Below are 24,234 nucleotides of genomic sequence, written 5' to 3'. Positions count from 1 at the left end.
CCATGTCTGGATCCATGGTTCTACTACAACCTGGCTCTGTGGTGAGATCTATGGTCCATATTGCCACCAAAGGCTACAAGGACCCCTGGCTTCTGGGCCATTATCTGTGGCCATGGTATTGCCTGGGCCCAAACTGCTGCTGAGGGTCATATCTGCATCTGTAGCTCCACCACATCTAGGGTCTTTGCAATGTCTGGTTACACCCAAGGCAGTGTATCTAGATACCTGGGATCTGGCTGACACTTGAGGCCATCTTGAATCCAAGGGTCACATTGCTGGCAGGACCATGCAGATCAGGGTGGCCAGAACTGATACCTGGGGCTGTCGTGATGCCTGGACCCAAGCTGTGGCTGGGGGTCTTTTCTATGTCTGTGGTCCTGCTGTAACCAAAGCCTGTGTTGAGGTCCATGGCGTCTGTTGCCTTTGGGGGCTGAAACTGTCCAGAATCTGAACCACCACATGGGGCCAGGTTGGAGCTTGGTGACCATGCTGCTGCTGAGGGCATCCAGATCTGAAAGGCCTGTGCTGCCACCAGGAGCCATGGTAACATCTAATACCAAGCTGCTATCAATGACCACATCAGGGTCTGTGGCCCTGCAACAGCTGGGGTCTATGTGAGTGTCCCATTGCCCATATTTATACATGGGATTTATACATGAACCACGTGAAGTATGAGGGCCATTCTACCCCTCGCTGACTGGAAGTGACCCTTACACCCATCCCACTCACAGGAGAGCCGACCTCGAATCTCCCCAGCCCTAGAATAACAAACCCTCATGACCCCAGCACTGGAAAGCTGACCCCACCCCTAATAGGAAAACCAAATCCTCAGACTTGGAAATGGTTGCCCCATTCCTCACCCAGGGTCCTGAGAGCCTGAGAGGAGTGGTCCCAATGGCCTTGACCGAACAACTCAGCTGCCACCCAGGCACACAGATCCAGGGCTTGGAGTTGGCACACACCGCAACATTTACCTCATCTATGACGTGCTGGACTGTGTGAAGGGATGGATCCTGTGGAACCATAGCTGCAGGACCTTCATGACCAGGGTGAATAGCACAGTATCAGAGAGGAATGTCGGTAGGGGTCCAGTATTGACGGTGTACCAAAGCCTTGGACTGACCAACAACTCATTACACAATGAACATTTGCAAGTATAGCTGTTTGGTTCAAAGGGTCTACTGCATGATACACAGCAGCTCCCAGGGCCACTAAGATGGATGAAGAGGCAGTGGAGAGGTGGGAAAGATGGAGGAGTGAAGTGTTTTCTTTTTCCTTCAATTCTTTTAAAATTATTTTTATTCCCTTTTAGTCTTCCTTTGGGAAGCACTGCAAGAGTGAGGGGCAGATACAGAAGGACTGGAACATGAGTGTGATTGGGATACAGGATGTGAAATTCCCAAAGAATTAATAGAAATCGAAAAAAAAACCCAGTCACAGATACATACAAAACAGACAAACAAACAAACAAAAAAAAAACCAAAAACAAATAAGCAGCCAAAACCAAAGAACAAAACTATTCAAACTCAAAACTCTCATTAAAAAATAAAAACTCCAAACCAAGGAATGGAAGCTGCAACTTGCCTTGCATGCTTAGAACAGTTCAAGTGAAAGTGTTGTGTAATCTCCCAGGCTGGATGCCCAGTAGGATGGGCTTTACCTAGCTGCGAGGGTAGGTCATGTTCTAGTCAACCACAATATGGGAATGGCAGGTCTCTGATCATTTGCTTTCAAGGACTGAGGAACCATCTATAAAAGGGACAGCTGACCACTTCACACCAATCACATTCATTCTTAAAGAGGTTTCTTATCTATGAGTGTCCTAAGGGAGGATAAATGGGGACCACTGAGTTGACCATAAGGATCTAAATTTCAGATTGTGGAAGAGTGTGTGTGTGTGGGGGGGGGAAAGAACCGGGTTTTTCCATAGACAGAAAATGTTCTTTTCTGTATTCACTAACTGAAGATTGAAAAACGTCTTTTCTAGAATATTCTAGTTCTAGAATTTCTGAGACTGTATTCTCAATACCTTTTAAGTTCACATTAAAAAAAATAGGAAACTTGTTTGTCCTCACAACAATTAAGAATAATTTACTTGATAGGTGCCTGTGAGAAGGGGAATAGGCATAGTGACAACAATGACAATTATCATCTCTATCAAAAACAGTGTCTAAAAGTTCCCCCCTTTCTTTTGTTTCCCCTTTTCTTTTTCATCCTTGTTCCTTTCTCCTCCTTTATGAACCGAGCAAATAATCTCCCTGCTTGGTGGTGAATTTTATACCTCATTGGTATAAAATTACTATTTTTAAGGGTCTAGAAAATATGTAAATGAACCTTTTTAGAAGGGTCAGAATCTGATTTGGTAAAGTACTTACGTGATGAGGCATAATTAAATAATTAAGTTTTCCATAGTCTTCATAATGTGCTAAAGAAAATGAAGTTGAAAGAGTAGTTTTCAGGCAGAGCAGACAGGAAAGAAGTTCTCTGGATGCATGAATGGATGTGGCTATGATGAGGATGGCTGCCATGGTGATGGTGATGAGGGCTGGATAATGGTGAGAAGGGGTAGAGAGGGAGGAAGAGAGGAAAAGAGATAGAGGATTTGCTATAAGCCTTAAATGGTAGTTTCTTTAGAATGTAAAGACACATTTCTTATTCATTTTTAAACCAACTAATACTGGGTATCTTTAGAGACACACTAGCACAGGGTTCCTCTCTAAGTGTTCTGTACTGAGAGAGTTTGGAAAGTTAGGTACTATCTTCCTGAAGCAATCTTAGGAGATGAGGACTTTTGTTGTGATGGGTCTCTCCTCTCTCCTCCCCTCTCCTCTTCTTCCACCTCCTCTCATCATCTTCTGTGTTCAGACGATTGGGTCCTTTGGTTCTCAGGTCTTTAGACTTGAACTCCTTGTTCTGACCAAATATATGACAGAAACAACTTGAAAAAGGAAGGGTCTGTTTAGCTCAAGGCTTCAGATGGTTGATTCCATCATGGTGGAGAAGGAGGGTAGGGTGGAGCAATTCACATCATCGTGGGTCAGTAGGAAAAAAGAGGACACTCTCAGGCTTCAGCTGACTTTGTCCTGTTTATTAAGCCTGGGTACCTATTCCATAGGATGGCTTCATCCACATTCAGGGCAAGACTTCCTCTCAGTAAACCCTCTCTGGATATACACTCATAGATCCAACCACAGTATCTCATAGGTGATTCATCAAGGATCTATACCACTGTCTTTCCTGGGTCTCTGTATTGCAGATGGCTGGTCAGGAGGCTTCTTTTTTCCAATAATTCCTGCATGTCGACCTGTCAATAAATCTGTCTGTTCATCTGTCTATCATTTTCTCTCCATAATCTTTCTCTGTCTGTCTGTCTGTCTGTCTGTCTGTCTGTCTGTCTGTCTACCTGTCATTTCTGTTATCCATTATGCTTTATCAGTTCAGTTTCTCTGGAGAACTCTTAATGAATTCATTCAACCAAACAGTTTTACATGGAACATGTCAGCCTTTGACAGAGACTGTATTAATTCTAAGGGGTGGAGCAAAGTGGCTTTGTCCTCAGGGTCCTTCCCTCATTTATCCCTACCTGTAGAGTGCATCTTCATATCCAAATCTTTTTAAAAATTGCTTTATATTTATGCATTTGTTTTATGTGTGCTAGATCCAAATTCTTATTTACAGTTGTAGCTTGGTGTAATTCTGCACCTTTGACTTCTATGATTAACGTCAGAATTACTTATAAACAGGTAGAGATAAAGCACCGCTGTGTCTTTGGATAGCACAGAAGAATATGTCTGTGTTTAACAAGTGGCATATGCTAAGCAATTCACCCTTGTTGCCTCATTTAACCTTCAAAGCAAGCCGGATTGCATCATTTCCATTCTAAATAAAGAAGACTTTATGGTTTGCAGCATTTTCATGGAATCTTAGAGACCATTTGTAGTGGACAGAATTGGTGTTCTGGGCGGCAGTGTTTAACTTGTGTTCTGAGAAGCAGGCAGGGCCACCAGAATGATGTTTCTAGAAGGAAGGTGGAATGAGAGGAGACTCTAGCTGTGTCCTGAAATGCATGTCTCTTCTGACCTGGTCCACCTCTTTAAATGTCTAAGTTCTGAAGTGGAGGAGAAAGGACTTTGGGAAGGACAGACTACTGTATTCCCGTGCTTGAAGCACTATCACGTGAATGTGGAGTCATTCTGAGCACACAAGGGGCTGACTGGAAGGTGACCCATATCGTGATTCGGATGAAAACAGCCCCCAGAGGCTCGGACGCTTGAATGCTTGGTCTCCAGTTGGTGAAACTGCTTGGGAAGAATGAGGATTTGTGTCACTGGAGGTGGGCTTTGAGATTTAAGAAAAAAATGATTTCTGTAGTGCTCTCTCTCGCTCTCTGTGTTATGATTTCTCAGCATGTAAGCTCTCAGTCACTACTCCAAAATCATGCTTGCCTGCCTGCTGCCATGTTCTTCACCAGAATGGTCATGAACCTCTGAAACTTTATAGCCCAATAAATTCTTTCTCCTATAAGTTGCCTTGGTCATGGTGTCTTAGCAGAGCAGTAGGAAAGTAACCAAGACAGCGGTTATGAATAAAGTATAACTAGGAAAGCTGTGTGATAGACCAGGCTGGCCTCGAACTCACAGAGATCTGCCTGCCTCTGCCTCCCAAGTGCTGGTATTAAAGGTGTGTGCCATCACCGCCAGGCTAGTTAGTTACTTTTCTGTTGGTGTGATAAAATAGCGTAAACAAAGCAACTTGTAGAAGACAGAGTTTATGTTGATTTGTTCTAGAAGGAGAGACCACAGCAGAGGAGGAGGCAGGGCAGCATGTGGCCGTAACAGGAAGCTGAGAGGTCACTCTGCATCCACAGGTAGGAAGCAGGGAAAGTGAAGTGCAGGTGGGGTGAGGTTATAAAACTCTCACTGACCAACCCTGTGACATCCTTTCTCTAGCAAAGCCACACATCCTAGAGTTGCTGAGCCTCTCTAAACATCACCAACTGGGAACCAAGTGTTCAGTACAAAGCCTGTGGGGGGACACTTCATTCAAACCCCTGCAGCTGCCCATTAGGAGGATCGTTTTTCATTAGCATGGTTCAAGCAAGGGTTCCATCAAAGCAGATAAGAAATCAATGGAAGATTCTAGGTCAAATGAAATTTTCTCCTGGAGTATGTCATAATTAAGAACTTTGAGAGCTGAGCATGCTAACACATCTGTAACCCCAGCGTCAAGGAGGCTGGGAGTTTAGAGACCAGAATGGACTACATAGTGAGATACTGTCTCAAAATCATACTAAGAGTTGGCGATGTAGCTTGGTGATAGAGTGCTTGCCTACCATGTGCAAGGCCCCGGGTTCAGGTTCTAGCGTTAGAAATTGACTAAGACAGACAGTGGTGGTGCACAGAGGCAGAGGCAGACGATCTCTGAGTTCGAGCCCAGCCTGGCCTATAGAGCAAGTTTCAGGACTGTCAGGACTATACAGAGAAACCCTGTCTCAAAAAAAATAATTAACATTAAAGAATAGCAAGGACTCCACATAAGTAATTTATATCACCAGGAAGATCAGACATGTGTAACCAACACACAGTACAATTAAGGGTCGGGATGAAGGGTCAGTGAGGAGGTCACTGTGTGAATGCGTGTTTCTGTGGCTCCCTTGGAGCTGTACTATCTACCTGCTTTGAGCAGCTGAGCCTCATGTTTCCCATTAACAAGGTGGGTCTGCAGTGACAGCAATCATGCAGAACGGGAACCCAGCACAGACCTTGGCATATGTACTCTGCTCATTAAGTTTTCATGACAAGTAATTTTTTAAGAGACAAGGACAGATGAGCCCGGCGAGGCTCACTGTTACTCACCTCGAAAAGACTGACGAGGAGCAAAGAATGTCTAGAGCGGACAGAGAAGAGAGCTTCAGGCAGTGGAACTCCCCAAATGCAACTTGAGAGCCAGCGCCTCTCACAGTTTATTGTGCTCCCAGTCCTTGGGCTGGCTCCAAGTTCTTTGTAGACTTAAACAAATTTACAGAAGTCTAAATGAATGCAGGAGTATCCAGAGGCCATTCATGGTTCTGTCTGTCCAGTGAAGCACAGTACATGCTATAGCCCTCTGTCCCGGTGTTGGACTTGTTGAGCTGCCTGGTTTCAGGGCTGAGTACTGACATAATGATTTGTGCCCAAATTCAATTCATGGTCCTCTCCCAGCCTTGGGCTTCTCCCTGGATTACTTATTTATGCTCATGATTTATTCCTCACTACTGTAAAAACTTATTCATGATAATGGTCTTATCTTCTGTACTTAATCATATAATTCTTCCAGCTTAGAAAACAAAGGCTCTGGATTATTTTTCCTCTTTGCTATTGAAATGCTTTTCTGGATCCCAGAACTGGTTCATGTGAGCAGGCTCTGGAAGGTTTTTTGTTCGTTTGGTTTTTTGTAATTTAAAAAGTATTTATTTTTATGTGATGCATGTGTATTCCTAGAAGAGCCCATGGGATATACAAGAGGGCACTGGATCCCCTGAAACTGGAGTTGTAACTGATTATAAAAAACAATGTGTATAATCAGAGGTTTCTCTGTAATGTCCAGTGTGCAACCACATTTAAAATAATCACCCAGAGGCTTAATACTAATTACAAACCATTTGGCCTATTTCTCAGGCTTATTACTAACCAGCTCTTACAACTTAACTTAACCCATACCTATTCATCTATATTTTGGGCTTGGCATCATGTGGCATTACCTGTTCTCTAGTATATCTTGTTGCTCTGACAACTTACTGGCATCTCCCTTCTCTCCACCCTTCTTGTCTCTGTATCTCTGCTTGAATTTTCCATCTGGCTATCTGCTGCCTTGCTATAGGCCAAAGAAGCTTCTTTATTAACCAAAGGTAATAAAACATATTCACAGAATACAGAAGGGTTATCCCATAGCAAATGTGGGAACTTGCAACTGAATCTATGTCTTCTGAAAGGGCATGAAGCACTCTTAACCCCTGAGCCATCTCTCCAGGCACACTGGTGGGTTTTGACCCCATAGTATAACAATATATGAGCAATAGTATCAACTAACACACAGTATTATTCTAAGTACTATGGATGGAAGACACTTTTAATTCTTTAAAATACTGTGAGAGAGGGCTGATAGTTACAGCCCAATGGCAGAGCACTTGTCTAGTATAAAACTCCTTAGGTTCTATCCTCAGTAACCTCTATATCTCCTGGTTTCATAGTGGCATCCTGCTTACTAACACTGTTTTCTTCCACTGCCCTGTGTCCCTGTAGGTGCTTTCTGGACTCATCCTTCAAATCCTGATTTTATACTTTGCTTTGGGAAAATCCTGTATAAAGCATACTTTATAAAAGCATACTATATAAAGCATACTTTCTTATGCTAATACTTTCTTAACATTTAGAATTTTTGAGGTAAGGTCTGACTATGTAGCCATGATTGGCCTAGAATCCATATGTAGGCCAGGCTAGCTTCAAACTCAAGGATCTCCATCTGACTCTGCTTCCTGAGTGCTGGGGCTAAAGGTGTACACTGCTAGTCACAGCTCATTATCTATTTTTTTTTTAACATTTCATCTTTCAGTTTTATGCTATAAAAAAAGTTCCAATCAGGTACTCTAAGAAACCTTCATGGTCAAATGCAAGACTGGTTCTAAACTTTGCAGAAAGTAACAAGAGTAGAGAGTAGAGAAGTTCTTGTCTTTTTGTGGAATGAACCAAGGTTGTTGGCTGGAGAATGTGTGGCCCTGTGAGAACTGGCCTCTGGCCTCCACCTACCAGGACAAGGCCATTCTAGATTACTCAGCACCAGTCAAACCAGGGCATATGATTGTCCAGCAGAAACTAGCAAGATCTGGGCCAGAAAAGCCAAAATAAATAACCATCAGGAGAAATGGTAAAGTTTCGTTCCTTAAGCCAATAGTGTTGGGCCTAGCGTATTATGCAGTAAAAGCTGCTTTCACAGTCCTGCTGATGCCATCAGTGAGGGTTGAGCCAGCGGGGCTGCGTGTTTCCTTCTCAAGTTCCATGCTGTATTTGGGTAACTGAACAAGATGGGATGATTTAGAGAGGACTTCTGCCTATGCTAAATGCCCCTTTAAGGTTTTCTTTGAGATGATCATGTGTTGTTGTTTTGGTTTTTTGTTTGTTTTTTCAAGACAGAGTTTCTCTGTGTAGCAGCCCTTGCTGTCCTAGAATTTACTCTGTAGTCCAAGCTGGCCTAAAACTCACGGAGATCTGCTTGCCTCTGTTCTCTGAGTGCTGGGACTAAAGGCATGCACTCCTATTCCAGATAGCTTCCTAGATTCTTCTTTCTCTAGATTTATTTGAAAGGTAATAACTAATATATGTCCCTTTTCCATTCATGAGCCCCATGAGTGTTAAGGCAGCTGATCCTGGGCGACTGACACAGACAATATGGAGCGGTAAGAACTGTGTGTGTGCAGAGGCTCAGGGCTCTGAGTCAGATACTGGTTACAAATGAGGAATATGGACCCAGTGTAACTAAACATCTTTTTTTTTTCTTTTTTTTTTTTTTTACAAAGAAGACAGTCTTTTCCATTTTGTTTTATTTTGTGTCTAGGTTTTTCTGTATAGCTCATATTGGGTTTGAACGCTTTAAGAAACAGTTCATTTGTATGTGTATTAGTGTTTTGCCTGTTTGTGTATCTGTGTATCTGTACACCGTGTGCATGACTGGTACACATATGAAGGCCAGAAGAGGGCATCAGATTCCCTGGAATAGGAGTTACACACAGTAGAAAGGCATCATGTGGGTGCTGGGAATTGAACTCATGTCCTCTGGAAGAACTGGCAGTGTTCTTAACCAATGAGCCATTGCTCCAGCTTCTGACTTTGAACTCTTGATTTTCCTGACTCAGCCTCACAAGTGCTAGGATAACAGGTGTATGTTACAGTCTTGGGGTTTCTATTGCTGCTATGAAACAACATGACCAAAAAGCAAGTTGAGAAGAAAAGGGTCTGTTTGGTGTATACTTCCATTACTCAAGAAAGTCAGGATAGAAAATCAAACAGGGCAGGCTCCTGGAGGTAGGAGCTGATGCTGAGGCCATGGAGGGAAGCTGTTTACTGGTTTGCTACTCATGGCTTGCTCAACCTGCTTTCTTATAGAATCCAGGACTTCCAGCCCAGAAATAGCACTATCCACCATGGGCTGGGCCCTCCCATATTGATCACTAATTGAAATGCCTTACAAGTAGCATCTCATGGAGGCATTCCCTCAACTGAGGTTGCTTCCTCTCTGATGACTCTAGCTTCTGCCAAGTTGATACACAAAACCAGGTAGTAGAACCACCCATGTTTCACTTTTTCAAAGTGGAGTTAAAAATACTCGTTTAGCTTATATTTTAAGTATGTACCTGTTTGTGTGCACCATGGGGGTACCAATGCCAAAGGAAGTCAGAAGAAGGCCTAAGATCCATGTGAACTGGAGTTACAGGGGGTTGTAAGCCACTATGTGAATGCCAGGAACAGAACCTAGGTCTTCTTGCAAGAGCAGAAGTGTTCTTAACTGCTGAGCGTTGGCTCCACCCCTTACATTTGGATTTTTTTCTTAGCCATTTGGAGACTGGATTTTGGAACTCATGTGTTCCAGACAAGAGCATCTGAGGTGATACAGATAACCTCCTTGGAGCAGTCCCCCCAGATCTGGCTGCCCGGGCCAGTCAAGACTCTCCGGAGTTCCTTCCTGCAAGGTGCACAGACTACCAGAAATAGAGAGGTAAGTACATTCAGGATTTATTTATAACACACATTAGCTTCATTTCAGAACATAAATAATTCCTTCCAGTGCCAGAGGCAGAAAATCCATTTCAGTTGATCTGCTAAGACGGGGAGTGTGACCTGTGCGGGAAAAGGCTTGTTTATAAAGCCCCGCTTTCCCAGAGCATCTCATATATTTGAGAGTTAATTGTTCCACGGAGGTTTTCTTAAATTTTTATTTCATCTGGAAATAGCCAAGGAGAGCAGAGAAGCCTGGCTCTCAAGCCACAAGCCAATGAAGATGGTGTGTGGGTGTCAGCCTGGTGATGGCTCCACAGCCAGAGGTGGAAATAGCTTACTTTTGGCCTTGGCCTCCTCCATATGGGGGTAGGGAGGTCCTGCTTCCTCGAGGATTTCTCCCAGGGAAGCTCAGTGCTCCATAAATATGCCTGTTTGCTTAACCCAGACATAAAAGGGATAGATAGGGCTGACTTTGTAGGCACATTTCGCTCATGGCTAGGCCACTCTAAAAGCTAGTAAATGTCTCTGTGTTCAGCATAGATAGAGAGCTGGCTGAGGAATACCGGTATCTGTACCAGCACAGGGCACAGCTGGAAGCACTGGACAGTCACAGCTGCCATATTGTTCAGGAGGCAAAGTGTTTTGTTTGCTTCTACCATGCTGGAGGGATGGGACCATTCCTCGTTGTTCAGGTCCCAAATGAAGAGAGTTTCAGTTGCATGTTAAAGGGACCGATCTTTTTTCCAGTTATAAGACTGACCAAAATATACTAAAACTACAAATGGAAAATGTAACTGGAAGTTTCCCGTCCCGCTTGGTCCCATAGCCACTTTTAAAATAACCACTTAGAGGCTTAATTTTAATTATAATTGTTTGGCTGATAGCTCAGGCTTATTTCTGGCTAGCTCTTATGTTTAAATTAAGCCATTTCTATTAGTTTATATTTTACCACAAGGCTGGTGGTTTCTTACTTCACATCCTGCTTCCCCAGCAGCTGCTGGCATCTCTCTGACTCCACCTTTTTTCTCCCTGTATTCTGTTTGGCTTTCCTGCCTGCTACATTCTGCCCTGCCATAGGCCAAAGCAGCTTTATTCATCAACTAATAAATGCAAAACATAATCGCAACATGTAACACGACCTGCTTATTGGAGTTTCTATCCTGCCCAGTTTCCGCAGCCGGTAAGCACCAAAGAAAATCACACAGAGAATCTTGCATTACTTATAAACTGATTGGTCCATTAGCTCAGGCTTCTTGTTAACTCTTGTAGCTTATATTAACCCATTGTTCTTATCTATGTTAGCCACATGGCTCGGTACCTTTCTCAGCCAGGCAGATTACATTTTGCTTCTTCCGTGGTCGGGTCAGGACTGGGAGCAGGAGCTTCCTACTTCCCAGAATACTTCTGTTCTCTTTTTTCTACCTCTACTTTCTCTCTGTTTTTCCTGCCTGGCCAATCAGCGTTTTATTAAAATACATGATTGACAGAATACAGATAACTCTCCTGCACCAGAAGCATACAGAGGGGCACCCCACATCAGGAAACTCATCTTCTATCATGGGGTCCACATAGCCCTTCTGTTGACATAAGGCTGAATTCTTTAGAAGCACCAACATGGCCTGTTTCTCACGTCCATTTCCTCTTACTAACCACCTTAATAGATTTTAATGTGTTCTGATAGGCTGCTGTCTTCCGTTCAGCACAGCTGTAGATAGCTTCTGTCAGACAACAAGGTTGGATTCATACTTCCTGAATCTTGACTCCTTTTCATATTTAAGCTGCTTGCAACGCGTAATTTAATCTGCACACCCACGCCCACCTTCCCGGTGTTGTCGTGCAGCTGACAAACCCAGGCTTGCAGTCTGTCCATCACGCGCTAGTGTCAATGGCATTGAAGTCAGATTCTCTCTGCTAGGTAATGTCTGTCTGAATAATTACGTGGATTTGTTCTCACGGGTTTTCCAGGGGAGCTACACATTCTTATTCTGCGCAGCCATTCTCTATACGTCTTGGTTGATTGGTGTTAGATTAGCCATTTAATGAAAATCAAATGTATTTGGAGAGCTTCGGTGGTGCTGTCAGTTTATCAGGAGCTCTGCAGACAGGGAAATGAAATCGTTTGGTGGGCTTCTTCCCTCTAAATGGGAAAGTCATGCTCCAGGCAGCTTCTTGGGATAATGAAAGGAGCTGGGTGTAAAATGTAAACATGCAATTAGGGAGGTCTAGCTGCTCAGTGTGTTTATCTGCTGCATAATCCTCCAAACTAGTTAATTTCATGCTAAAATGTGTAAAATCTAGATAATTCGGGCCTTATTCAATTACTCGTCTGTTAGAAGGGAAAAGTCCTCACATCAAATATGCCTCTATTGGTAAACAGATGTGGGTTCTAAGGAGTGGATGGAGGTGGGCAGGAAGGTTGCCACTCTAGCAAAATGTTTGTTCCGTTTCTGCACATCATTCTACTTCCATCTGGGAATGGTATACTGAGGTTGGGGAAGACTTAAATTCTGAGCATGGCATCATAATGATGAACTGCTGTGATGGAGAATCTTGTTTACCAACTTGTCATACTGCGGAAGAGGGACCCTCAACTGATAAATTATCCCCATCGCATTGGCCTGTAGGCAAGGCTTTGGGATGTTTTCCTATTCCTGACTGACGCAGGAGGCCCGTCCTATGGTGGAGAGTGCCATCCCTAGATCGGTGGACCTGGACAATACAAGAAAGGTAACTGAATATGACCCTGGCAGCAAGCTAGAAAGCAGCAGTCCTTACTTTGTAGTTTCTCCTCCAGCTTCCTGTATTGAGTTCTTGTCCTGACTGCCTTCAACAATGGACTGTAAGCTGTAAGATGAAATAAACTCTTTCCTCCCCAAGTTGCTTTTCGTCAAGGTGTTTATCACGACAATGGAAGCAAAGCAGGACAACTGTCTTCTCACTATTTCTTTTTCTGGATCCTAGGCTGGTTCCTATAGGGATGGCCAGAGAGCCTAGCCTTCAATTCAGTCCCAGTCTCTGGAGTGGTCCTCATCTCACAGAAAACAGCTTTATCTGAAAGTTGGTCTCTAATGCTAAGTAAAAGCATTAAATGTTTTTTAGAGCTTGAATTCGTGTCTAATTGATGCTTGAAAGTCTTCCATTTGAATTCATTTCTTTGAGTTGCCTCCTTTCAGCTAGCTGGTCACTTAGAGTCCATGAATGCCCCGGAGGCAGGAATGACATAGGAACCTCTTACACTCTCTGCTGCTACACTCTTTACACTCTTCTAGACTGAGAAGTTGCTTGGGTGAGTCCCAGGCTGGCCTGGAGTGAGAAGTTTGGAGATGGAAAATGTAAGCAAAAAATTAGCAAGATGACAGCCAACGTCCTCCAGGGAAAGCTGACTATCTGAAGCTTGTACACTCCTTTGTCATGATTGTTCTAATGACACCATAACAAGAAGCAGATGGCTTTTGTCTCCTGAAACCTCTATGAAGCAGATGGAATGAACATCTGAGACAAGCCTGTTGGCGAGGGATGAACCAGTGGAGGGAAGGGACAAGGTCTTATCTAGCTGCACCACACAACTGGGAGTCCACTGAGCCCGAGGTGACCACTGTCACCTGTCCTCTGGCCAGTAGTCACTTTGAAAATGGAATTTGCCTCAGGATGTTATTAATAACAAAAACTAAAAAGACGAAATGAAGTTGGGAGGGAGAGTAGGAGCTGAAAAATGGCTTCTTGCTGCAGCCTCCGACTTCATTTTCTTTAAATGGAATCCTTGACTTCTCCAGAACAGGTCTTCTCTTATATTTCCCTCTCAATGCATGGAACAGTCCAGACCCACTACTGTTCGCCCATGGGGAGGGTCTCCCCATCCATTTTCTCTCCTGCCCTCTCCCATCACAGGCACATGCATTTTTACTTCTGCATTTGATGAAAAAAAACTGAAAAAAAAAACTTTCTCATGGTTCTCAAGGCTCGATGCCACCTCCCAGACTCCCACACTGCTCTTCACATTCTTCTTCCTATGTCTTAGGCTGTCTTTACATGCTGAATTATAAGTAGATTTGCCACCCAACGTGCCTGAAGATGAACACATTCATTGTCTGGCCAAACCAGCAGCTTCTCAGATTGTTGCTGCCAACTATCTGTTTAGCTCCCTTACACTTACTCATCCCCATTTCTGGAAATAGGAAGCATCCTTCAGTAAATACATTGCAGCACGCAGCTCCAGAGCTATTCAAGGTCTTGGGCAGGTGGCCTCTCCTTCTGGAATGTAAACATGAGGGTAGGACAGATGCCCATCTTTGAAATATCATAAAACAAATTCATTAAACAAAAGAAAAAGGAGGTGCTTGCTGTGTTTTGTAAGCATATCCCATTATATAACCTTTAATTTACCTTCAAAAACTGAGCACAAACTGGACAGTGGTGGCACACTCCTTTAATCTCAGAATTCGGGAGGCAGAGGCAGGCTGTGAGTTTGAGGCCAGCCTGGTCTACAAAGGGAGTTCCAGAGCAGCCAGAATGGTTACACAGAGAAGCCCTGTCTCAAAAAGCCAATACTAAACCAACCAATCAACCAACCAAACAAACAGAAAACAAAAGTTGCTCACAATTTCTTTAGGAAAATGTCAACCTGAAATTGCTCCACCACCGGGCTCCCCTGTAGGGTTCATTGCTCATCTGATTTATGAAAGCCCCAGGGAAGAAAATACCAGAGTATATTAGGACTCATCCGGGTCCTACCAAGAACCCAATGATAACTCAAGGAACACATAAATAGATAACTCTAGATAAATGAGTGAAATTAGAGAAACAAACCTCCTATGGAGATCCCTGAAAGACTGGTCACAAATAAGAGGTCATTCTGTGGTAGATATTGTTATGCTCTGTCTAAGCCCCCTGAAGGGCTCGTTCCCTCTTGGCAGCAGCTGACACCCTTAGCACTACTTGTCAGCATGCTGTCTGAGCACTGCCTTTCCTGAAGAAAGTCACCAGTGCATGATGTCTGTCCACACAAGGACAGGAATTTGGGCCTCTTGGTCCAACTCTACAGGGTCATTGTGATTTCACAACCCTCCACATATTCAGCAGAGATCTTTCAGACTTTACACTCCCTCTTTTCAATTCTGCTTCCTTCCCTTTCCACAAGGACTGGTTCCCAAATGCCCTTTCTGGTAAGCCACCTTCACAAGAATTAAGGACCTATACTTGATAGCTCCTAAATTTTTATGTATTTAAATTTTTGCTTTGCTCTGGGTGGGATACAAGGCTTTGCCCCATGATAAGGCAAGTACACTATCACTGGGCTGTGCCTCCATCCCTATAATCATATCTATCTATCTATCTATCTATCTATCTATCTATCTATCTATCTATCTGTCTGTCTGTCTGTCTGTCTGTCTGTCTGTCTGTCTGTCCGTCGGTCTGTCTGTCTACCTGTTTTTTAAGATAAGGTCTTATTGTGTAAACCAAGATGGCCTCAAATTTGCTGTGCAATGCAAGAAGTCCTCAAGCTTATGATCTTTCTGCCTACCAAGTGCTAGGATGTATGAGTCACCATGCTCAGAGAATGTCCATTTCAGAGTCTTTTTCTTGGACAAGCCATCTTAAAATATCCTGTTGGCCCGAATAGGAAAGATCAAAGGTACCATACTTTTGTGAACCTTTGGGAAGAGGGGTCCAGCTATGAAAACTGTGGTCACTGATGAAGGAAGTTGGTGACTGCAACTGCAGAGAGTGAGAAGAGAGGCAGACATCCCAGCCTTTCTGCCCTCTAACTGTCCACCCCTGCTGTTCTTGCTGCCTCTCTCTCCAGATGAGGAAAGGAGAGATGAGGTGGTATGAGGTATGTGTGGTCAAACAGCCTGTAAGAGACAGAAACAGAAATGGGATCTTTGATGGAGGAAGGTCATTGGTTAATTATAATGAAGAAACTGCTTGGCCCTCATAGGTTAAAACATAGGTGGGAGGAGTAAACAGAACAGAATACTGGGAGGAAGAGGAAGTGAGCTCAGAGGCCATGCTCCCCTCCCCCGGGCAGACGTGATAGCTCTGCTCTTTGAGCAAGACGCCATGAAGCAAGCTGCCAGGTCAGACATGCTGAATCTTTCCTGGTAAGACTGATGCTACAGATTATTAGAGATGGGTTGATCAGGATATCAGAATTAGCCAGTAAGGGCTAGAGCTAATGGGCCAAGCAGTGTTTAAAAGAATACAGTTTGTGTGTTGTTATTTCGGGGCATAAGCTAGCAGGCTGCCGGGGTGCTGGGGACACAGCCCCGCTGCTCCGATTTCAACAGATCTTAGGAATGGAGAGATGGCTCAGAAGTTAGAAGCAGTTGTGGCTCTCTTAGAGGTCCTGAGTTCAGTTCCTAGCTCCTATATAGGTCAGCTCGAAAATTCCTGTCTCTTCAACAAAAAGAAATCTGACACCTTCTGGTCTCCCCAGGTAACTGCATGCATATGTGTGAGCACACACACACACACACACACACACACACACACACACACACACACAATAAATAAAAATACATTTTAAAAATAAGTCAGTTTATCTTTGGAGGGCATGGGTGTGGGGTATCAAGGTCTATGCTTCTAATCATCACTCCAGGTGCCTGCTCTGTTTTCCTTCTAGATATCTCTGAGTACCTGGGTTGGGACTTACAGTTCTTTTTTTTCTGTCTCACTCCTTCATTTAAAGTTCAAGAAAGGCTGTGCCTGTTGAGCATCTATGAGGCTTTGCTAGTGTCCACAAGGCTGTGAATGTTCTTACTAGATTTTGCATTCAATCTGACCCAAGAGCCCAAGGGAGAAAGGGTGGCAATTGAATGAGTCTTGTCATCATATCCTTGCCGTGTTTGTCCATGTCAACAGCTCTGGGTGAATCTTGTTTAATTGACTAACGGCTTCAATTTCAGGAATAAAATATGAAGCTGTTGTCTGAACTGTTAAATTCTAATTATTTGAAATGTCAGATGCAAAGCCCCAGTATGGTGTCTTCCCTTGGGTGGTGAAGTTTTTGCTCTGGAAGAGTTTGTTACTGAAAGCTAGGCGTGATGAGTTTTGACGGTGGAACTGTGAACATTGTCCTTTCTCATGGCTGCTTATTGATCTGCTCTGCTGTCCTGGTGCACTCAGCCTGAGCTTTCCAACCCTGCTCCTTTCATAAAAGTGGGTCCCACACAGACCACATGACCTTAAAGGAGCCCTTCTTGGTTTTTTTAGGGAATGGGGAGTCTCAGCTGAACTTGAGCTAGGACACAGGAAGTGATCATTTCTCCAACAGGGCTTTAGGATAGGATCACAATGGATATTTTAATTGCTTTTTTTTTCTCTTGAGCTCAGTGCTGTAGCTATGAGTATTATGAAGGGTCACTGTTGCAGATCAAGAAACAAAGCAGCATTTTATTTGTGGTGATTCTTAATCCACCAAGTTGACAATTAAAATTAGCCCTATGCTGGGTCAGAACTATCAATATAAACCATCTCCCAGCCCTTCAAGACTCTTACTTTATATTTGGCCAGTCTGGATCTACGGTTTTTATGACAAGTGGGTCTGTGACAACAATTTTACGATGGTTCTGAGAGAAATTGTGGGTTTTTGCTTATTCTTCCAGACTCTTTATATGTCATAATAGGAATGAAAACCATATTTGTATTTTATTTTTTCCATGTCTATATTATGCTATGTGTGTATGTATTTGTGTACATAGGTGCATGTTTGCATACACATATGTATACATGTATGAATTTATGTATAGAGGTCAAAGGTTGACATCAAGTATCTTTTTTTTCCTTTCTTTTCAAGACTGGGTTTCTCTGTAGCTTTGGAGCACATCCTGGAACTAGCTCTTTTAGACCAGACTGGCCTTGAACTCACAGAGATCTGTTTGCCTCAGCCTCCTGAGTGCTGGGATTAAAGGCATGTGCCACCACCATCCCACTGACATCAATGTCTTATTCCATCAATCTCTACCTTATACATAGTGTCAGAATCTCTCTCTAGACCTGCTTCACTGATTCAGTTAGAGTAATGAGTAGCTAACTTGCTCCAAGGATCCATTGTTTCTCCCTCTTGAGGGCTTGGATTATAGGCAGGCCAGCACAATAGTCCAACATTCATGTGAATGCTGGGGACCTGAACTCTTGGTTTCATGCTTGCCTAGCAAGTGCTTTACCCACTGATCCAGCCCCCAGTTTCAGTTTATGATGATACATAAAGCTAGAAATAATCAAGTATCTGGTAGCAGTTTGTGCACTGTTTCTGTTGCTTGGGAAACCAGCTAATATTGATTGAAGTATACAATATAATACATAATACACGCCATTTACACAGGGCTTCTCTAAAATCTTTGGATACAACTTTGTCATATATAAGGACCAGTTCATGAGGCATTTTAATGTCTTATTCATCTATGGCATGAATATGGGTTAAATAATCATCTTTAATCTTTTCCTCCTTGCTGTGAGTGAAATGTGTGCATGCTAGCTCTCGTTTGTGTGTGAAGGGGTCATATGCTGAAGGTATATGAAGGATAGAGGGGCAGTTGGAGTGTGGAATGGGGGTTGTATCTGATCATATTCTATTTTATACATGTATCAAGTTCTCGAGAATAAAGAAGCAGTTTTTAAAAGAAAAATAAAAGGAACAAGACTCCAAGGTGTGATGACCCCCCCCCCTCTTGCATTTTCAGCACCAGGGAAGCAAGGGCAGAAATGTCCTAAGTTCCAAGATAGCCATCAGAAGGAGTCTGCCTCTCAAAGTAAAGGAAAAAAAAGAGAGATAGTAGAGAATTTACTGTTCCATGAGATTACTTCATTTACTTTACGCCTCTCCAGTTCGAATATATGTTCTACAAGGCCAGGGGCTCTGTTTTGCTTGCGGCTGTATGCTGAGGTAACAGGTTCTCAATAACTGACCTCCGAGTGCCTGAACAAGCGAGCGTGTGCATGAACACTGGGGACTGTGCTCTGGTACACAGCAACAGAGATGCTGTGTCTCAGGTGTGTCTCCTAGCCCATTGGACAATCCTGGAGAAAAGTCCTGAAAAGGTGACTCAGGCTCTCTCTTCCAGAGAGGCCTGTGAAAGGAGGTCTGAGTGAAGCCCAGAGGGCACAGTGCTATGGTGGGTAAGAGGGGACTTCATTGCTTTCCTCTGCTTCAGCTGAGCTCTTCCTGAGGCACAATTTCCAAGCCCATTACTTCCGCCATTTTACGAGTCATCAGAGGGTCTATGGTCGATCTAGGTTGTCAGAAAACTAAACAAATGTGATTCTCTAATTACCTACTGCATGGGAATTGCATCCAGCCCTGAGCAGAGCCATCCATCCGCCTGCTGGACAGTGAGTTAGGAGAGGATCCAGCCAGCATCGGAAAGGGCTAAATTTTGTTTAGGCATTTAGAAGAAATGACTTTGCTGAATGAATCAGACGGGAGAACCATCTGATTAGTGCTCACAAACAATCATCTGAAGCTTCAAAAAGCTAAATGCTGGGAAAAGGGTGAATGAGAATTAGCAGCAGAAAGAGAAGAAAAGGTCTTTTGCCCCGTTGCATTCAGGACTGCCACATGTGAAAGGGTCCCTCAGACTCATCACAGATCTTATTGAAAAGGTGTGAAAGCTCTCTTCAAACTAATAAGAAACATCTTGTACTTTGAATTTTTAATTAAGGAATAATACATGTGTAGAAGTCTACAAAGTGTGCTGGTATTGAACACATGGTTTAATTAATCTTTATCCATGTAAGCACCATACAGAAGAGGACATAAACTTTTTCCAGCACCCTGGAAGATTCTATTCGTCTCTTCTTATTTTGTATCTCCCAGGAATAACCTCAGACCTGACTTTTATCCCCACAGAGTTGTTTTATCTGCTTTGAAATATTTCATGAGTCAATCAATACACATTTAAAAATCTGGTTAAAAAGTGCCTATGCTTGTGTGTACACGCATGCCTATGGAGACCAAAGGTCAACCTCAGGCACTAACATCTACCATTTGCTTTCTTTTCTTTTCTTTTCTTTTCTTTTCTTTTCTTTTCTTTTCTTTTCTTTAAGGTGAGTTATGATGATTGACCTTGGATCCTTGCATTTTCAAGGCAAGCTCTTTGCACACTGACTGTTCCCCTAGTTCCAAACTCAGCTTGTTTTGTTCGTCTCAGTATCTGTGAAATCTAGTCACAATGACATATTTGTCAGACTTGATTTTTCTTTAAAATTTGCATCATATCCTATTGTGTGAGTATACAAAACTTATTCATCTGTCCAAATGGACAATCTCAGGCGATCATAATAAAGTTGGAGTAAATGCTTTTAATTCGTCTCAAACTATGCTTAGATATTTTCTGTCCCTTTATAGGTAGACCAGAAGGATTGAGTTTAGAGTATGTGGACTCAAGATTTAGGCTCAGTCTGAAAGATACATAAAAATATACTCTTGTTCTCATTAGCCTTCACCTAAGCAGGGATCACCAAAATCCTTAGGTATGACAAACTTAAATAATGTGTCAAACTGGCCGAACTATTACAGTGTGGACAGTCCTGTCCCCTCATACTTGTGGATGAACATTAAGTAGCAGTCACAGTGGTGGCACACAATGGTGATGACAATGGCACTGAGAAGCCTGAGGTCAGGAGTGTGAGAGTGGCCTGGGCTACATAGAGAGAACCTGTATAAATAAACAGTGGATAAAAGAAATAATAATTAACATTTATGGAGCTTGCACTCCATGTGTGGGTATTGTCTCTGTGTCTTCCTTCCTTCCTTCCTTCCTTCCTTCCTTCCTTCCTTCCTTCCTTTCTTCCTTCCTTCCTTCCTTCCTTCCTAAATGAGAAGTTGTAGAAAATTTCAAATACTAATCACTGAAATAAGGTAAGAGCATAAACACTTTAACATAAATTCAACAAAGGGTTTCAACATTAGTGGATTTGACCACATAAGTTAGGAGAGAGCCAGGCCATCTGGAGGCGCCTGTGTTCACAGGTTGTCCACAGCCTTCCCAAGAACCTACATGGGTAGGATTTGAAGAATAGCTTATTCATCTGTAGATTGATGAAATGTGTGACTCTCAGTCCTAGGGTCACCAGCATCTAAATGAACTGGAGTTCCTTGAAAATAAAGGTCCTTTGGTCACACACTTGAACTACTTAGCTAGAATTTTGGAGGTTGATGGCTAGACTGCTTCTTTGTGTGTGGGTGAGGTAGATGGAGAGGGAGAGGCAAACAGAGAAGAAAGTGATGTTTCTATGTAGTCCATGTTATGTAGAATTCAGCGTTACCCAGACTGGCATCAAATTCTTGATTTTCCTGTTTCAGCCTCCTGAAAACTGGAATTACAGGCATGTACTGCCATGACTGGCTGTACCTTGTGCTTAATATAAACTCCAGGCAAGCTGATGGGTAGCCAGGTCTCTACAGTCTCCTTCATCCATGACTTTCAAAGAATACCTTCACCTTCGCTGCATCATCAATCTCTTATCTGTGTCACTGACTGAACCTTTGCATTGGCTGGTTGTGTTGGTGTCACGAAGCCTCAGACTGCAGATAAGTTGACCTTCACTGATAGCATGACTATAATCCTCTCTGTGGGGCCTATTTTTGTGTCCATTAAAATCAAGACAATGGTGCATCTCCTTCTGCTTAACAGTTTGTCATTTTGGGCTTGTCTTTTCACCATGAGTGATGAGACAGGCTGGAAGGAGCGTCACTTCCTTTAAAGTCCAATTGTTGACTTCCTAGCTTGGTTGAGTCTCCTCATGACCCACTTCTCTGGAGACCACATTTTCCAAAATACCCTCTCTGGAAAAACAAGTTACTGCCTTGATCTTAGTGGAGAGTACTTCATGGAAGCGTCAGGGGGATGAAAAAGTATCCTTATCCAGATTCAAATATGTGAAGAAGAGTCATTTACAAAGGGTTTCCAAGAATTTAAGGAAACTTGATACACTGTAAGCAAAGTCTGTTTCTCCATTTATTTTTCTAGATAAGGTAATATCACCAAAGATCCCTGTGGATGTAGAAAAGCTTTCCTGAATCTTCAGAGACACCATAGTACCTACGGGATTTTGTCTGCTGTGAGGCTCTTTAGGAGGTTTTTTTGTTTGTTTGTTTTATAGAGATCACATAAATATCAGGTTAAGTGTTTATGTCAAGGAACCACACCCAGACTGCAACAGGCATTCACAGTTATGGTTTTAGAAGTTAAGAAGTAACTAACACGTGAAAAAAGATGAAGGTAGGTGATCATGGTGGCAGTTGAATAGCTGGTTCTTTAGCAGAAGAGAAAGCTTGGGTATCAGATGGTGAATTCATTAATGACTTTTCTGTTGGTGTGGTAAAATACCATGAGCAAAGGCAACTTTTAGAATCAAGAGTTTACTTGGGCTTATGGTTCCAGGTGGGCAGGAGTCCATTATGGTGAAGAGGTATTATTGCAAGAGGCAGGCGTGGCAGCCAGAGCAGGAAGCTAAGAGACTACATCTCAATGAAAACTACAAAGCAGAGAAAGTAAACCAGAATTAGGACAAAGCCCACTCTAAGTGACATACTTCCTTTAACAAGTCTCTGGTTCCTAAACCTCCCCAAACAGTGCCACCAGCTGGGAAATAATTGTTCAAATACTTGAGCTTATAATGGACATTTCTCATCTAAGTCTCCAGACACGATCTGGGTATTGATCATGGTACCCAAATGTCCTGACGGCCAGCCCTTGGGAAAGTTGCATAACCATGCTGCCCATCTGCTTTCTTATATAAAACATGTACATATATGGATATAGAATCTGCCTCCAAGGGTGATGGTATGCATAGCCAATAACAGTCTGTTGCTATTTTTCTTATCATGTAATGATCCATAGATCCTCCTTTCAATTGCAGGGTCACCTTACATGTTAAGCTGCGAGATTATACGATATATAATAAATTGCTGTATGTTCAGATTTTTCTGCACATGGATGATCTTTTATTTTTAATGATATGCAGGCATGTGCATGTGGAAGTGTGTTGTGTGTACAGGAGACCACGGAGACCAGAGGCATTTGATCTCCTGGAGCTGGAGTTACAGATGGTGTGAGCTGCTTGATGTGGATGCTGAGAACTGAACGCTGATCCTCTGGAAAAGCAGCTTGTGCTCTTAACCACTGAGCTATTTCCCCAGGCCCATGTGGATGATTTTAAAAGCAACTCCCCTAAGGAGCCCCGAGGTTAGCTGGGTGCTACATAGTTTGAGTAGAGAGCTGGGAAGGGGTTTGATGGACAAAAGCTTCTCTAGCTAAAAGCCTTGTATTAGTTGCTTTTCTTTCTACTACAACAAAATAGCTGACAGAAACAAAGGGAGAAATGAATTATTTTGGTTCAGGGGATTCATTTGGAGTTAGGGATTTCAATTCAGTGTATAGTCATGACAGAGAAGCGTGGCTTACGTGACGAGGTAGCAAGAGGAATGCCAGCTGGTGTTTAGCCATCTTCTCCATTTATCTGTTTTTATTCCAGCACCCAGGAAGGCAAAGCCTACGATCACAGTAGGTTTCCTTGCCTTGGGAATCATTCCCAAACACCTCACAGACATACCCACACGTGTGCCCCAATCTTTTAAGTAATTCCAAATATGATCATATGTACATTAAAGATTCAGTGCCACAATGGTCATCCTTCTAGGTTGCCTGGGGGTTGACCCAGGTCGCTACACAGTAGCAGGAGGCAGTCTTATCAAACCTGGGACTCTCTGGTAGAGAGTCTTGGGTGAAGAAGATGGATGCGTTTATGGAGGTAAGGCACCATGTCTCCAGTACAAGGAAGGGTAGAAGAGATGCCAAAGAGTCTCTGAAGCTCCAGGGACCATGCACTTGCCCTGCAGCAGAGGCCTGTTTACGTTTCATCAACCTGATGCAAGCTAGTTGCCTGAGCAAAGGACTTTCAGCTGAGAAAATGTCTCCATCAGAATTGGCTGTAGGCAAGTCTGTAGGGCATTTTCTTGATTGTTGATTGATGTGGAAAGGTGCAGCCTACTGCAGGTACCATCCCTGGCCAGGTGGTCCTGAGTTGAATAAGAAAGCAGTCTGAGCAAGCCTTCCCTGGTTGCACACCAGTAAGCAACACCCCTTTGCTGCTCAGCTCCTGCCTCCAGGCTCTTGTTCCTGTCCTGACTTCCTCTAGTGAAGGATCCTGATCTGAGAGTGGGAGGATGGGAATAAACCCCTTCCTCTCCAAGTTGCTTTAGGTGGCAGTGTTTTCTTACAGCAACAGCAAAACTAATTAAGACCCCATGTAAGCTCAAAGGATGGATGGCCAGCCTCCCCAGTTCATTCAAAAAGTCATATTTCAGGTTACAAGGATTGTCTCCTCTCTGCTCAGCCCATCCTCTCCTTCAAGGAGTGTCTTAAATCTTTGTGCTAGTATTTTTTTTTTCTGTGATAAAAATACCATGAACAAAGTGACGAATAGAAGGGTTTATTTGGATTGATGGCTCCAGAGGGATAAGTTTCCACCATGACAAGGGTAG

The sequence above is a fragment of the Microtus ochrogaster genome, unplaced genomic scaffold (genome assembly GCF_000317375.1).
Source record: "Microtus ochrogaster isolate Prairie Vole_2 unplaced genomic scaffold, MicOch1.0 UNK83, whole genome shotgun sequence".
Taxonomy (NCBI): Eukaryota; Metazoa; Chordata; class Mammalia; order Rodentia; family Cricetidae; genus Microtus; species Microtus ochrogaster.
The sequence above is the reverse complement of the archived record's forward strand: the minus strand, read 5'-3'. Positions refer to the sequence as shown.